General features: G+C 37.7%; 1 pseudogene; it reads left to right on the top strand.

Annotated features, from left to right (window-relative positions):
* LOC149206003 (uncharacterized) overlaps positions 1-18,349 on the top strand; it is a 47,138-nt pseudogene extending 28,789 nt beyond the window's left edge.
* The last annotated feature ends 338 nt before the right edge of the window (positions 18,350-18,687 follow it).

Raw genomic sequence — 18,687 nt, 5'->3', positions numbered from 1 at the left:
TGCATAAATGGAGATGGAAAGAGATGACAATGAAATCTACCTTGCAACATGAGCCAAATACCAAATCAAAGACAACAAACTCCAAGGCTCATGCAAGAACAAGAAATCTATGTTTTTGGGGCCGCTGAAGGGTCTCTTCCTCAAGTCATGGTCTGAGAGGGAGGAAGTGAGGCTGAGACACCTATTGACAACCTTATGTTTATCCTCTTTCTCCTTACTAAACATATAATTGAAATAAGGCACAAATGGAAGAAAACTATCATACAACCAATCTAATCTACACTGTTGTAATGGAAATGCAACTACTAAGCAAATGAACAATTAAACTATGAATCTATGCTAGCATACATGTAAAATAAATAGGAGCCTTGGCTGCTAGGGTTGGGTGCTAACCCAAGTGCTTCAACCCTCTGATTTAACTCAGTGCTGGCTCAGAACAAAACTCATTCTTATTATCAAAACAATGGATTACATCAAAAATTGTCACAAGCCTTGCAGCTTGAAAATAGAGTAGAGTTTTACAATAAAAAATCTGAATCGTACTGAGTTCCTAGGCCTCTCTATTTATACATCTGAAGTCTCCAACAAATTCCTTAAAATTAGGGATGCTTGGATACCAAACTCGAGATAAACTGGTGCTTTTTCTTTCACTTGCTCACTTACCTTCTAGTCCTCATGATTTGGCTGTTTGCACTTCGAGATGATGAGAAATATTTGAAAGGAGGGGTAGTAAATGAGGAGGATTTTCCTCCTATAATTACTCTCCCTTGTCCCGTTTGATTTTTGACCAAGGTCTTTGCCAAAATTCCTTTATTTTCTCATTTAATCCTGCATTAAATGCACATTAGACCACAAAGCAAAATATCCAACTCTAACTCATCTCATAAACAAAATATAATCAAAAGTGTGCAATAATTTATGAGAATAGTTGGTTTGACTAAGCTATGAGGTGAATTAAGGCCCATATAATTACCCAATGATGAGGCTCATCATCACCCCCCTACTGAATTTTTTCTCATCCTCTGAGCAACTTAATCAATATTCATGTCCTTCATGGCTTTGGTAGTCTCTCTGACATTCCATGCCTCTGCTGTGGTCTCTTCTTCTTGTTCATAGAAGCTTGCTTTCTTTTCTACTTCTTCCCACTGCCTCTTTTCTTCTTCTTCTTTCCCCTTCTATCATCCCTAAGAGTAGTGGTGGGCTGAGTTTTAGGCCTATCCAATTGACCTTCAACCTTTACATAGATTGCTTATACATAGGTGTCTTGTTGAGTGCCTCTCTCAACCTTTGAGGGGAGTGATATTCTCTTATCTTCAAGCTATGTGGCAGTGTGTTCCATCTCCTTAGGCAGGCATGTATACTATCATCTCCTAGCAGCCTAAACATATCCTCAAAATGTGAAATTGCTTGCTCTTGGGCAACAAGATATCTAGGTGCCAGCTGAGGATCATTTGCAATCAAATTATGGGTACTGATGAGGGCCATGGGATTTGATTGTTCAGCTCTGATCAAAAGAGGTTCATTTTGCTCTCTGGCCAATATTCTTTTCATCTCTGCATCTCTTGACTCCTCATGGTTCATCCATGATGCCAAAGCCATTAATTGTAGATCTCCTAGCTTGGCATTAGGGTCCCAAACATTCATGTCTATGAGGGCCATGTTGTGCAAATAAAACTCAACCATTTTGGCCCTATCCTCTAGTGTACTTTGATCACAAAGATCAATAGACTGCTTGTAGTCCTAAAATGGCATGGTTCCCCTTTGTGCTAGTGTCTTAATTTGAAACTGTAGGCATTGTTCTTTGAGGTAAAGATCATAGGATTTAGCTGGCATCCTACACTAGATGGCCTCCAAGGAGAGGCTAGCCATACATGCTAGTTGGTTCTCTCTTTCCCGCAGCTATCCCCTCAGCCATGCATTTTCTCTCTCAGGTTGACTTCTCATTATTTCTTCTTTGTCCCTTAAGCCACTTAGCCCTTTTCCCATTTCTTTGAGTTTCTCTTCCATGTGGCCAATGTCTCTCGCCCTCTTTGATTTGGTGATCTGCAGCCATCGGTGGGTTCTGGCCCTCTCCTTCTCAAGTTCGAAAAACAATAGGATGGCAAATTTTTGAGGTATTTCCCTTCCTCCTTCAATAAACTGGTAATAAGATTCCAGGTTAGGTTGGGGGCTGGGTTCCTTTGTCTCTGGGTCTTCTTATTTTGTTTTTTTGTTGCTCCCCTACCTTGCTTTCCAATTTCTGTGCCTCCAATAGTTTCCGCAGAGTATCTTGTAGGACTGTTTTTGCTTCTTGTAGGTTTTTTTGTGGATCCTGTAGGATTGCCTTACCTTTTGAGGAAGCTGATCTAGTATTAGGCCTCCTTACATAGGTGATTGGTGACTTAGGGGAACACATTTTGTCTCTTTATGTAGGGTAATCTTCAACCTCAATAGGATTTTTTGTTGATATTTGTGGCTTCCCTTGTTTGATTCTTGTGCTCTTTCTTGTTCTGAAATATAGTGGGGTTTGCCTCCTTCTTTTTCTTTTTGCTTGACTGGGGTGATGAGAGCAGTGAGGGAAGCTACTGCCTCTCTCTCAGTGGTATGCACAGAATTCTGTGCCTTATCAAATTTTCCTTTTTGCTTGATTGGGGTTTTCCTTTTTCTTTTTCGTTGAGTCCATTGTGTAGTTGGGGGGGGGGGGGGTCACAAGGGGTCTTGAGTGCGCCCTGGAAAATTTTGTGTTTTTGGACCCTATATTAGGTTGGGCAAACCTACCTATGGTTTTGTGCTTGATTTTTTTCACATGGTTTTGGACGCGATGGTTTTTGGTCCATGGTTTTGGATGCGATGGTTTTCGGTCCATGGTTTTGGAGAGGACGATTTTCGGTCCATGGTATTGGATACTTCGGCATGTATAAATATGTATTGTAAAATTCTTTGCCTTATCAAATTTTCCTTTTTGCTTGATTTGGGTTTGCCTTTTTCTTTTTCGTTGCGTTGATTGTGTAGTGGGGGGGTGTCACAGAGGGTTTTGAGTGCGCCCCGGAAAATTTTGATTTTGGACCCTATATCAGGTTGGGTGGACCTACCTATTGTTTTTTGCATGATTTTTTGCACATGGTTTTGGACGCGATGGTTTTCGGTCCATGGTATTGAATGATAAGGCAAAGAATTCTGCGCATACCACCCCCACCCACACTGCCACCAGCTTTGCTGCCATCACCTCCATCTTCACCCGTACCACCTCTGCCACCACTGCGATTCAATATGGCAAGCACGATAAAGTTTCTTGTGTTCAAGGGATTGGGAAATGAAGATCCGAACCAATTTTGGTTCGTGGTAAGAGTCGTATGGGAAGCGAAAGGAGTTACAGATGAAAATGTAAATAAAGTGACACTGGTTAGTGCCTTGTAGAATTGCGTGCTGACTTGGTATATTAAGCATTTTAATGATAATCCGAATGCAAGAATCGCGAATATCCAGATTCCACTAAATAAGGAATTTAGCAGGCTGAAGTCTGAAGCATAGTCGATCATTGGATTCAAAGAGATCATGATGCTACCAGGTGAGACTCCTTGGGAGTTGGATCAAAGGCTAAAATGTATGATTTGTGAAGCTAATATGAATCTGATGGATGGACAACAACGTGAATGGTTTATAACATCGCTAATGCCACATTTAAGGAGTGCACTATCTTAGCAGAAGCTAACAACTCAGGCAAAGGCCTTAGAGATCGTGATGAGGCTGCACGAAAACCTGATGCAGGATCCTAACTTAGGATTTTAGCAGATCCATGCGCAACTGAAAAATTTATGCCTTGAGATGCAGAGTCTGAAATGGGACAGGACAGCTCGATTAGAAGTACGCGTAGAGGTGTGGTGCGTGAAATACAAGGGTCAGGGTCATGACAAGGACCATTGCCCAATGTTCACAAATTACCTCGCAGGAGGAGGACCAATGCCATTAAGGCTCGAAGCATAAGAAGGACCTAGTGCGATGCCTGCTTTGTGGTGCACAATTTGTCAAATAGGTGGAAAGCATGCTATAGACAACTGCCATTTGTTACAAAAGTACATGCAAAATTCGCAACAATTGTTCTGTAATTTTTGTAGGTCGGCGGGACACGATGAGCACACTTGTAGAAGCTATTATTTGATGATGGATTGGATGCCCACCTACAGAGTTCAAGCCAAAATGCGGCACCTAGACTAGAATGCAGGAATGGTGCAAACAGGATTTCAGCAGCGCGAACAAGGCCGAGGCGAAGGAGGACCTGGAAGAGGTCGTGGACAATTGATATGCTACAATTTCTAAGGGCCAGGGCATTATGCTCACGATTGTATGAATCCAACGTGTCCGTCATGTTTATATTGCACCTTGTTTGATCATGAGACAAAATATTGTCCTACTTTGATAGCTAGGATATGCGACAAGGGAGTGCTACCACCTCCCCCAACTCAGAACCTATAGATGATGAGGTCTGAGCCACATGAGGAAGATCTGAATGTGAACATTGTGCTCCAAAGTGGAATCACGATGGGAGATGATAAGGGAAAACAACCAGAAGATAGTACTTGGGTTAGCAAAACTCCGTCGAAAGAAGTGCAGTTTGATTTGGAGTGCACCTGGGAAACCTTTATGGAAGCTAAGAAGAGCTTCACTGATTCCTCCACTTTAGGAAGCAAAGATAGACTGGAGCTAGAGATGGACCCATCTATGCTCACGCCATTCCTGGAAACATGTATGGAGTTACTACATGACAGTAATGTTGTAAAAGGATTACAGGAACTCATTAACAGATGCTTTGGGATCGCGCCAGGAGAACTGCGCATAGTCCGAAAGATTGAGAAGAGAAATGAGGCTAACCGTGTAGATTGGAGAATATGAAATGGACCAAGTAATTCAGGATTTAGGATCATACGCGAATGTTCTGCTGAAGAAGACATGGGAGCGAATGGGAAGAGCTACACAGTAATGGTCTCCTATTCAGCTGCGAATGGAAAACCAGCAGCAGATAATACCCATGGGGAGATTGCAAGGAATTACTATGGATATTGAATGAGCGAGTGTGCTAGCAGACATTGAAGTGATAAAGATTGTTGATGACAACAATCCCTACCCCATGATTTTAGGAATTGATTGGGCCACTGACATGAACATGGTGATTAATCTGAAGAAGCACAAGACGATTTTTGAGAAGAAGTCGCTACATGTAGTTATACCCCTGGACACTGCTAAAGGATCGTGCTATACAGAGCTGGTGTGTGACTATGAAAATGATCATGATTTCGACTACATCTACAAAATAATAGCGGGAGAGCAAGACTAGGTAAATCCCACCATGGATGGGAGGATTTCATGAGAGTGCGAGAGCTCCTGTACTTCAGATTCAGATGAGGAGATAGTGTAGGTTTTAACCCCGTACATAAATTACCTTCATACGAATTCTAAAACACAGAAAATAAACAATGCTAGAGCGTAACACATAAAACACATAAACACAGAGATTTTCCCCTAGATCCCAAAATCGGGACTACTAGCTTGATTTTTCATTCCTTTCAATTTTACAATACATATTTATACATGCCAAAGCATCCAATACCATGGACTGAAAACCATCCCGTCCAAAACCATGGACCGAAAACCATCGCGTCCAAAAGCATGTGCAAAAAATCATGCACAAAACCATAAGTAGGTCCACCCAACCTAATATAGGGTCCAAAAACAAAATTTTCTGGGGCATTGCCTCAGACCCCATAGAATGGGATTACCTGTACCCCTCAAACCCCATGTGACCCCCCCGCTATGTAATTGATGCAACGAAGGGGGGGCTCTGGCCCCCTTCTAATCCCCCAGTTAACTACATCAGCTAGTCGTGGAAAGAATATAACACAACCCAACATTCTCCCACTTGTTGTTTTCTTTTGATAGGGGCCACAGGAGATCTTAGTCATTTATCTAGCCCTGCAATGCCCATTGTTTCTCTACACCAAGATAATAACTCAGACCTCATAGATTTTGTCAATGCATCTGTAGTATTCTTCAAAGTGTCCATTTTTACCAGCAACACCTTTTTGTCTTCTATCATATCCCTCACAAACTGATACCGAACATCAATGTGCTTTGTCTTTGAATGATATGTAGGGTTCTTTGCCAAGAAAATTGCACTTTGGCTATCACAGTCTATCCCTATAGCTCCCTGTACTATACCCATACATGAACACATTCTTTGCAACCAAATTGCTTCCTTTCTTGCATGAGTGGTTGCCATGTATTCTGCCTCTGTAGTTGATACTGCCACTACAGATTGTTTCTTACTCATCTAACTGACTACACCTCCAAATATGTTAAACACATACCCACTTGTAGATCTTCTCTGATCTAGATCTCCAACCTGGTATGCATCAACAAAGCCATGAATATCCAACACCCTGTCCAATCCTGGTCTTCCTTGGTAACACAAACCATAATCACTAGTGCCACGCGAATACCTGAAAACCCACTTCACTATTATCCAGTGCTCCTTCCCTGGTTTTGACATAAACCTACTCAATACTCTCACTGTATGTGCAATGTTTGGTCTAGTACATACCATCACATACATCAGGCTACCGACTGCACTTGCATATGGAACACGGGACATGTCCTCTTCCTCTTCTTGTGTTTTGGGATATTATTCAGCTGATAACTTTACACCTACAGGAATAAGAACCTTCACCAGTTTACTATCCTACATATTAAACCTTTGCAATATTGTCTCGACATACTTCCTCTAGTTGAATTAGAGCTTCCTCTTTGTATGATCTCTTTTAATTTCCATGCCCAAAATATAGTTTGTAGCACCATGATCTTTCATGTTGAATTTGGAGGACAAATGGGTCTTCAAATCCTGGATAATTTCTTTGTCATTTCCAACTAGAAACATATCATCCACATACAAGACCAGATAAATAACATAGTCACCAATTAATTTAAAATACACACAATGATCTACTTTGCTTCTGGTGAAGCCAAGTCCCCGTAAAAATGTATCAAATTTTTGATACCGCATCCTTGGTGATTGTTTTAACCCATACAAAGACTTCTTTAACTTGCATACTAGTTCTTTCTTACCCTTCACCGCAAAACCTTCAGGTTGCTTCATGTAGATCTCCTCTTCCAGATCCCCGTGAAGAAATGTTGTCTTCACATCCATCTATTCTACCTCAAAATCAAAAGCAGCAACAATAGATAGAAGTAATCTAATAGAATCTACCTTGGCAACAGGAGAAAAAATATCACCAAAATCAATTCCCGGCGCCTGGGAATAACCTTTTGCTACCAACCGAGGTTTGTATTTCTCCACCTTTCCTTCTGCATTTGTCTTCTTCTTGAATACCCATTTACTGCCAATGGGTTTCCTTCCAACCGGCAACTCCACCAGATGGCTCATTTTTGTGCAAAGATGCCATTTCATCATCCATTGCCTCTTTCCAGAATTTACCATCCTCTAAATCTACTGCTTCCTTCATAGTTCTGGGATCATCATCAGTAATAGATAAAGCAAAATTTGAACATAAAGCATATGGACTATACCTTTCTAGCTGCTTTCTTTCTCGAACTGATCTTCTCACACTCAGAGTTTGTGGCTCTTCATATTCTGATTCCTCCTCTACTGTAGAGTCTAAATCTTACTCCTTAAGCTCAAACTCTATATTCTCAAGTTCCTTTGGTTGGACTTCATGTTTAATAACATCTTTCACCTCCCTGAGCACCACATATCGGTTGTACACAACCTTCCTTGTTACTGGGTTCAAAAGCTTATAACCCTTTAAACAATCCTTATACCCAATAAAGATGCACTTTTCAAATTGACTATCCAATTTGGTTCATTTCTCCTTTGGAACATGTACATATGCATCACATCCTAATACCCTCAGATGTGAAAGAGAGTGTTTCTTACCATTCCATACCTTTTATGGAGTCTTATCCTCAAATGTTGCTGAAGGTGATCTGTTGACCAGGTAACATGTTGTCTCCATCACCTCTGCCCAAAATTCCTATCCTAACCCTGCACCACTAAGCATGCTTCTTGCCCTTTCCATCAATGTCTTGTTCATTCTTTCTGCAACTCCATTTTGCTGAGGTGCATATGGAGTAGTATCCTGCCGTGCTATACCACACTTCTTACAGAATTCTTCAAATTCCTTAATTCAAAACTCTCCACCGTTATTTGTCCTCAGCACCTTTATCTTCTTCTTTGTCTGGTTTTCCACCAGAGCCTTAAATTCTTTAAACCTGTCAAAGACTTCAGATTTATTCTTAAGGAAATATATCCATATATTCCTTGAGAAGTCATCTATAAATGATACATAGTACACAGACTTACCCAGTGATGGAACCTTCACAGGTCCAAACGCATCACTGTGCACAAGCTCTAATATCTGTTTTGCCCTCTTACCACTAGAGGGGAAACTCACCTGATTCTACTTCCCATATACACAATTTTCACAGAAATCAAAATCTAGAGAGCTATTACTTATACCTTCTACCATACATTTATCATGAAGTATTCGAAGGCCCTTTTCTCCAATATGTCCAAGCCTATGATGCCACAACATAGTTTGGTCTCCAGAGACCACTAGATTTTCTGCTCCACTTTCAAGAACCATGGAACTGTTGCACCCATCAACAACAGTGCTACCTTGTAGCTTGTACAAAGTTCCAATTTGAACTCCATACATCAATACCAGTGCCCCCCGAACCATCTTGTAGGTATCCTTCTCGAACACTGATTTTACACCTGCATCATCTAGCTTGCTTACAGAAAATAGATTTCTAGCTAATGTAGGAATATGCACAACACCTGACAATGTTCTAAGCCTTCCACCTTACAACTTCAACTTTACTTTTCTGTGATCAACGATTCTAGCTTTTTTATCATCCCCCAAGAAGACATCACCACCATCATATTTCTCATACTCGCAGAACCACTCTCTATGGGGAGTGAAGTGAAAGGATGCACCTGAGTCAATCAACCATGCCTCATGATCTACATGTATACTTGAAGAAGCCAAGTACACATCGCCAATTTCATCTGAGGTGATTTTCGCCTCTGTAGAAGAAGCATCATCATATCCCTTTCCTTTATCAGGAGCTTTAGATTTACAGTCCCTTTTGTAGTGCCCTTCCTTTCTGCATTTCCAGCACACCAACTTTACAGGTTTTCCTGGAGATTTATATCTCCCACTCGATGACTTATTTTTGTTTCTGTTCTGAGACCATCCTCATGTAGACAAGGCATCACCATTCTAGCTCTCCATATTTTTCTGTCTCATCTCCTCCGTCAGCAAGGATGATACTATTTCATCAAACTACAAGGCAATTGTATTGCTACCTATTGTAATAACCAGACTATCCCACGAATCTAGTAGAGAACACAACAAACTGATGCACTTATCTTCATCTAAAATTTTAATATCAACAGATAATAACTGATTTTCCACAGTATTAAATGCGTTCATATGTTCTGTCACCGAGTCTCGATCTTTCATCCTCAGGTTATACAACTTTTCTCATAGGAACAGTTTATTCACCAGAGACTTAGATTGGTACAAAGTCCCTAACTTTTCCCACAAAGCCTTCGCCATAGCTTCCCTTGATACATTAAACAATACTAAATCTGAGACACATAATCGTATTATTCTCTTAGCCTTCTAATCCAACTACTTCCATTCTTCATCGGACACTCCTATTGGTTTAGGACCTGGATCTACCATGACCCATTGATCTTTATCAACCAACAGATCCTCCATCTTGAGTTTCCATAACTCAAAACTTTGACCATTAAATTTCTCGATCTCTATCTTTCCACTACTCGACATCTTCCTTCACCACCAGAATTGATCACGCATATCTCCCACTGAGTAGGGTCTACCATAGGCTCGAGTGAAACCCCTCAGCAACAAAGGCATCTCCTTGAAGCCAAAACAGCTCTGATACCAAATGTAGGTTTTAACCCCGTACAGAAATTACCTGCATATGAATTCTAAAACATAGAAAATAAACAATGCGAGAGCATAACACATAAAACACATATACACAAAGATTTCCCTTGGATCCCAAAATCGGGACTACCAACTTGATTTTTCATTATGTTCCTTTCAATTTTACAATACAAATTTATACATGCTAAAGCATCCAATACCATGGACTGAAAACCATTGCATCCAAAACCATGTACAAAAAATCATGCAAAAACCATAGGTAGGTCTGCCCAACCTAATATAGGGTCCAAAAACAAAATTTTTCGCAATGCACTCAAAACCCCCTGTGAGCCCCCCCCCCCCCCCCCCCCGATACAAAATCGGTGCAATGAAAGGTGGGCTTTGCCCCCCTTCTAACCCCCCTGTTAACTACGTCAGCCAGTCATGGAAATAATTTAACACAACCCAACAGATATAACGATGGTAGAATCGATTACACGAAGTAACCACGCTGAAATGTAATATGATGACAAGATCACTGCGCTACGTATCGACAGAAGTGAGAGATCTGCCTACTTATGATGGGTTAAGTGAGGTAGATACCTTCTTGGATAAATTTGAAAGGGAAGTGCTAGAAAAACAATGTTTCCAGGCCTTGAATTGGGTATTACATGCTACACTTGCGAGGTGGTGGGGTACGCACAAAGGAAGCTTTGAAGACTAGTCCAAATGTAGAAGGATGATGCAAACACGATTTGGAAAGCTTAGGGTGCGGCTGACAAAAAAACACGATGGATGGGATGGTCCACACGCACATCTGGCCATGTGGGTGCAGGCATATGGAAAACAACCTACGCGGATGCACATGAATTTCGCGCTGAGAGTGATGGTCAATAAGCATGTGTTGTGGGGGAAAATGTGCAAATGGCTCTCGATGTTGGGGAGATAGCATGTAGGAAGAATAATCACACAAAAGGTTATCCACGCATAAGCGTTCAACAAGGTGTGCAGTGCACTAAAAAAGGTATGCAATGTGCATCGAAGCGATTGGGACCTACGCATACCTGTAGTATTATGGGCTTATAGGATGACATGCAAGAAACTGACGGGACAGACGCCTTATAGGCTGGTCTATGGAGTAGAAGTTGTAATGCCAATGGAGTACATCATGCCTAGTCTGTGCATAGTAGAGCTCATAGGTATGATGGATCGTGGAGCCCTGGAGGAGAGGCTCGTACAATTGGAAGAGCTTGAAGAAGAACAGTTTTTGGCTGGATTCTACCAACAGGTACAGAAGCAGCGCGAAAAGGCCTAGCGCAATCGACATATCAAGTTGCGCACATTTAGGGTGAATGATTTGGTGTTGTTATATGATAGTAAGTTTGATAAATTCCCAGAGAAGCTTAGAATGCATTGGATGAGATCGTATGTTATTAAGGAAATCACAGATGGTGGCGCGGTGCAGTTGGTGAAATTAAATGGCGAACTCTTCCCAGGAAAAGTCAATGGTAGTCAGTAGAAGCCATATACAGGTGGCCCAGCCATCTGAGTAGCCACAGGAAGTATAGTCTTAGCGCTCTAGGCAGTTGAAAGGAGGCGAGGGAGTATAAACTACTATGCCCGGGAGCTGCGCGATGTCAAGACTGCACACCGGAGTGAAGTGTCATAGGATCCGTGATAGCACGAGAGTAGTTGCGCTGCCATGCGGGTTGGTTGGAAAGTGACCATTGCAGTCACTATTCACAATGTGATGCTTGGTTTGAGAACAAATGGAGGGGGCGATAGACATTTAGGGCGAACTTTATGGGCTAGATTTGAGAAAATATGCCGCCTAGGGAGCATTAATGGACCGAAAGTGGGTGTGATGAGAAACTTTATTATCAGAAAGATTTTGGCATGTGAGAGTTATTTTTTAATAGATCATTTTATTAGAAGAAGATAATGATCTCCATGCTGATGGGACAATGAATAAAAGAAAGGGCACAATGATGATCTATGCATCACTAATGGTTCCGAGAGCTAATATCCTAATGGGACAAATCCATGATGGTGAGACAATCAATAGAATAAATATAATACTCATGACTAAGGGATGACCGATCATTCCTTTTGGCATACTATAAATCTCACCAAAACAAAATCTTCTTCTTAATCACTAAACAAATTTGGAAGTCGAAAGAGTATTCAATATAGGTATCTTGCAACTTCTAGCTCCAAATTGGTTTTCTCATGAAATCCTACCCCTAGATATCTATGAGCTCACAAAACCAAACACATTTCTTGAACTTGAATGAAAATGAAAGTGTCAACAATTTAAAAATGTAAAGGTATTAAAATAGCCCCACATAATCCAAAGATTCTTGAACATTGACAAGACACTCTATAATATGTAACCTATGTCTTAACAAAACCTACGATGGAGTGGATCCTTCAAACATCAGACTACCCATTTAGCTACAAGAATATTCCCTTGAATCACCCCATGGAGAAAACTCACGCCTCCCTCATCCTTGGCCATAACACATAAAAACAAATTCATCACATGTAACCATCAACAAACCCCAACACCACACTTCGACCACAAGTAGCCCGAGACGTTGGCTAACAACACATAAACATACAGCGCTCACGGACACCCCATATTAATATATAGATGAAGAAGAATGTGGAGAGGAGGATTTATTCATTGACACAAAGGTGGTTGCAGGGGAAAGAGAATGCTTACCATTGTTCCACACCTTGGATCAAATCCCAGACACGTCAATAGCTTGGTAATCATTAGAAAGAGACCCTGGTGGTCACTTTCTCTAGCCCACTGCACAACCTCCCATTTTGAAATCACTGTATTCAACTGAAAATTTTCCTTTCTCTTTATTGTTAAACTTTTAGTAGCTTTCAAATGTGTAGTATCATGATTCCTTTTGGTTTTGGATGGCCTTTTTTTTTAATATCAATAAGTTTTGGCCATGATTTGATTATGTAATTTGGAGCTTCGACCATGAATGAGTTGACTCAATGAACAAATCTTGTAAAGTTGGCAGTGTCATCTCAATGATTAAATGTTGTAAAATTGGCAATAAGCTAAGTTAAAAAGTTCTCCATTGCAAGTCTATCTAACCCGACTGTCAATCCAGACATTATCGACAAAGAAATTGCCAAATGTATTGACCTTGCAAAGGGGGGTGTCCATGCAGTTCTTTTCGTACTTTCCGTTAGAAATCGGTATACCCCAGAAGAAGCAGCTACTTTGGAGACCTTGCAAATGTTGTTTGGTGAAAAAATTCTCAATTACATGGTAGTTATCTTTACTGGTGGTGATGAGTTGGAAGCAAATGAAGAGACATTAGAAGACTACTTGCGTGAGATCCCACTTGACATTTAGGTTAGTTCTTCTACTTATGTTAAATATAAAAATAAAATAAAATAATTATCTCTGAATTTTTCATGAAAAAGAGTTTAACCCTAAAATAGATTTTGTAAACTATGTTCACAAATAAATGGCATAATGCTCAACTGTTTGTGCAATGATTGTTTCTCAACAAAATTGGCAATGTCCTTCACCTTGCATACAGAAATAGAATATGGCTAGTGTTATGTGCCTAAACAAATGGTGTTCCACTATAGCCTTTTATCATATACAGTGAGGCATGCATGTACATAAAAGTGTTAAAAGCGTTAGGAGGGAGACATTATTTTATTTTTGCTTCTCTTCTTCGTTCTGCTAGGACCGTAGTATTACATTTTCGACAGACCCATAAATTGGTTCTGGATGGTTTTCTTGTTACCTCGTGATATCAAGTAGCCCCCTTAGAATCACGTTGTTGTCTGAATTTTAAAATGGCAATGTCTATGCCATAAATTCCTATTTCTGGTTATACCTAATTCCTGATCTTGTATTATGCACATCTCCTTAAGTTTTCAACTTCACATAAAACTTTATGCTTACTGGCTGCCTTGAGCTGCCCATGGTCCCTAATGTCTTTAGCATTGGGTCATGCTCCCAGAGTCTAAACTAATTTTCAGGAATAAATGCCTTTTGGAACTTCTTAGGCTCTTAATAAATGCCTTCCTTGAAGCAACTTCCTGGGCTCTTTAGTTTCTTTTATTTTCTAACTATGCAGTGTACCAAACTTATTTGTGTAATTGGACATTGTTTCGCTCTTTAGTTTCTTTTATTTTCTAACTATGCAGTGTACCAAACTTATTTGTGTAATTGGACATTGTTTCTCCCCTTTCGTACCAAAGAGTCCAAGAATCTCAAATCTATTTTCTTTAACAATTTGTTTTCTTCGGTATTTTTTTTTTACTTTTCCATCCTTATAATCCTCAAAACAACTCCACAATACATCTTTCTATTCTCCAAAATGCTTTATGTTTTTCTTTGAAGCTAACAAATTCTAATTTCTCCTTCTTTCACGTGACATTCTCTATTATTTTCACTATATTATTTGTTGGAGTTCTAAGCAAAATAGAATAGAAGAGAACTTCACAAATTCTAATTTCTGCTTCTTTCACCTGACATTCCCTATTATATTCACTATATTATTTGTTAGAGTTCTAAGCAATATAGAATAGAAGAGAAGAAATCGTTTAGTTTCAAGACAAGGAACTCCGGTAGTAGAGAGAGGACGACTATGAGATATCTTATGAGAAGCTTTAGAAATAGATAATGTTACCCATTTTAAATGAAATATAATCCATACTAATAATAAATAATATAATTTAAATATATTTAATAATTAAAAATATATATATTATTATATAATGTTTAATGCGACTCTATTATATTTTTAATTTAATAACGAATATACTAAACTGAAACAATAACTTGAAATAAAGTTTAATACTAATTATTTTTTATTAAAAATTATTATAATATGCTTAATATTAGTGTATTATAATCTTGATTTTTTAATGTTATCTTAATTTGGGAATGTTAAATTGAGTAATCCTATCATTAAGATATATGCTGCTACGCAATTCGTTTAATAGAGTTGTTTTAATGTCAGTGTATTATAATCTTGATTTGTGAATGTTGTCTTAATTTGCCACTATTGAATTTGAATAGTCTTTCAGAGAGAAAAAATCTTCAGAGTATTATATTGATTCAATATAAAGAGTACATATAAGAAACAACAAGGGTCAAAACTAGCGTCCTTGCGAGCATATGAAACCCAAAACTTACAAATATAGGACCTCACTAAGGAGATCAGAAAATTTGAATAGTCTTATTATTACTGTTTAGGAATAAAGACTTAGTTTAATAGAGTTTACTTGTTTTAATGGTAGGTGACTTGGATTGGAGTTTTTTTATATGGCTGAAAATTAACACTTTAATTTTTAATTTAGCGGATGGTTAAATAACTTTTAATCCTGAGAATTTAATTTATTTATTTATTTTTTTTATAAATGTTAATTTAATTTTTATTTTATTTATTTTTTAAATAATAATTTTGAAAACTTTATTTAATTATAAAAATAAAATAAAAATATTATTATTTTTTAATTATTTTAATAAATTAAATAAATCTTAACCCACCCTAACCATCTTCCTAATAATTATGTATTCAATAATTTTATATTTTATAAATAATTAAAAAGTGTAATGAGTGTGTAGTTTGATTCCAAAATAAAATAAATATTAATAAAATAAGCAGCGTAATAATAATAATAATAATAATAATAATTAAATTTATAAATGAGTGTGTCATTTGATTATTAAATAAAATAAATATTAATAAAATAAACATTCTAATAATAATAATTAAATTTTATAAATCTTGATTAACTTTAACCATTCTCTTACAAATCACTTTTATAAATCGTAGTGATTCTTCATCATGGTATATTCAATAATAATCTAACATGCTATTTTGCCTATTAATTTTAGGCCAACTCTCCTTGATCATGTGATATGGGCTAGCAAAAAAATACAACTATTCTGCGCTTTATAACTTATTCTTCCTTCGTTTCCATGGAAATGGAAGTGAGTTAGCAAAGTGTTTTCAAATTGGAATCAGTCTATGTTATATGCTTTCCTTTTTCCAAACCAATATATTTAGATAATGACCTGTTTATATATATAAACCTATGCTGATGACTGCAGGAGATTCTACGCAAGTGCAATGATGCAAAGGTCCTTTTCGATAATAAAACCCTATAATTGCTCAAAAAGGAGGCATTCCCTATTCTAATGAGTTGTTCCGCGAAGCTCAGGTATGTGTGCAATTTTCAGAATTCTAATATAGTGGCAATGAACACTGAGAGACCTCTTTGCTAATTCTGGTATATTTATGCAGGAATGGTCAAGTAAGCACAAGGATGTCGACTCTGGTCGATATTCGAATGAACAAGTACAGATTTATATAGAAAATATTCAAAAAGCACACGAGGAACAGCTTAAGAAGTCGCAGGAAATGGTAATCGTTCTATTCGTAGCCTTGAAATGGTCTGGTTCATTTTATTATTTGTGGAAAGCTAGCTCATGATCAATTGGATACTGTAATGATATGCAGTATGCACTGTATGTGCCATATAAAAATATTTTATATGGCCATCAATGAAACGGGACACGCTCTCCCAGCGCTGTGTGCACACATGTGTATATATACATATATATCTCCCAGACTTGCGTGCATACTTGCGTATATATACATATATATGCAGCCTGAGATTTGATTGAATATGGATAACTAGTGATCATATAGTGTAACTTTCATTACCTACTCTTATCCTTAATTCTTATCTTGAGATTGGAGTGCAGTTGAACTTAAAAATGGATGAAGACTAGATTTTACACAAATTACTAATTTTCATCTTACATATAAAAGACAGAGATGTCACTTCCAACTGTCTCTTGAAGTCCTCACTGCTGCTGCCCACCAATGTTTTTTATTGGAACAGAATTGCTACTTGAGGTCGTCATTGCTGCTGCGCATCAATGTTTTCTTTAGATCTGCCTGATTTTGGAGCTCTCGCTCTATCTGGTGCTTTTGGTACACATGGTTCATATGGAGATTTCATAGTTTTTTTTGTCTCTTTCTGGTGTGAGATTATCCGCTCCACCCACCTGATCATCTGTAATCCTTGCCTCATACATAGGTCTTATCTGTTTTTGCTGTGGTCCAGACAATACTATTATGCTGTATACATGACTTTATATTTCCTGTAATATAATATATCTGGTTTTTTTTCTTCTGAAAAAAACTTTCTTTCCGATGTTTATTAATTCAAACTCACAGTCAACACATAATAGAATCCTATTTTATAACAATAGTACGGAAAACCACATATTCTACAACATTATCTTGAAACTCTAATATTATAAAATATATATATATATATATAATTGTTTGCATATCTCTACTTTTATATTTCAGGGTCATGTGATATAGATAATGAATTCTATAGGTGATGTCACTATTTTATCATGATGCCATTAAAATTGATGTAATGTGTTTAGCTTTATGTTGATATCATAGTGTTCTATCAATTGGGGTTATGTTTTAAGATTGAGTGGAATTGTTTTTATCTTAATTTTTATCTAGGTTCAAATTTTAATTATTGATATGATGAGGTATAATGTTTTTATGAATATTGTTGTAATAGTTAAGACTTTTGTAAATTTTTAAGTGATTAGGTTTAGTACTTACAACCTAATTTTTTAAAACTATTTAGATTTTTTAAAACTGTTTATACAATTATATTAGTCCTTAATTTCTTGTAATTTAGATAAAAAAAGATTTAATACTAATTAAATTGGAAAAATATGTACAACTTTGTTATAGTATTCCCTTCCTAATCTTCTCCTAGAAGTTATGAGAATCTACTACATCAAATTAAGCCAGCATGTCAGGTGTTGATCCAAGTTAACATGAGAATGTAAAAAAATTATAAAACAGGTAGTTGAAAAATCTCCTACATCAAATTAAGCGAGCATGTCAAATATGAATGCAAGTTAACATGAAAATGTAAAAAATTTATAAAACATGTAGTTGAAAAATCAAGTAGCCTACGCCGTAAAGTATATTGGATTGTTGAGTTACAGTAAATAATGGAATTCTAATATTATTCTGTATATGGATGAGATATTGACAAAGTAGTCACGGCCTTGATACACATTTTAGAGTTTGGAATTTGTGTTTCTGGCCATATTTTCATGGCATTCCGTGTTTTATTAGGTAGAGGAGAACTTGCGTATGGCTACAAAATTATTGGAACAACGGGTGACAGAACAACGTTCTGCACGAGAAGAGATTGAGAAAAAATCACGTGAAAAAATCCGTGAGCTTGTAGAGCAACTGCGAATTCGAGAGGACTCAGCTTCGCGAAACCCTAAGCGGCTCCCTTGTCTGGGATTAGCTTTGCTAAAACCTAGGCGGCTCACTTGTTGGGTTATCTGATTGTGAATGATTTTGTTTTTAAAACTCAGCGATATATATTATCCAAGTGCTTCCGATGTGTCGTAAGTGTCTATATATATTGTGCATGTGCGACCTAGTATACGATCGTGATTCACTAGTTGAACATCTCTCAACCTTTAACCTTTACCAGCTTTGTGTGACTGGACCTCAACGAAGGGATGTGTAATTCAGTTTGGAATTCATCTTTAAAATATGCATACCATGGAATATTTTTGATAATATTAATCTTACTTTATTCTTATTTTCGTTTCCTTCTATCCGTATTAGAGTTGATGCATGATCAATTTCAATAAATACCATACACAATGATCGTTAGT

The sequence above is a fragment of the Pinus tabuliformis genome, chromosome 1_2, assembly GCF_031772625.1.
Source record: "Pinus tabuliformis cultivar Carrire ecotype Pingquan chromosome 1_2, CPIR1, whole genome shotgun sequence".
NCBI classification, from domain to species: domain Eukaryota; kingdom Viridiplantae; phylum Streptophyta; class Pinopsida; order Pinales; family Pinaceae; genus Pinus; species Pinus tabuliformis.
This window is presented reverse-complemented; position numbering and strand designations above follow the sequence as displayed.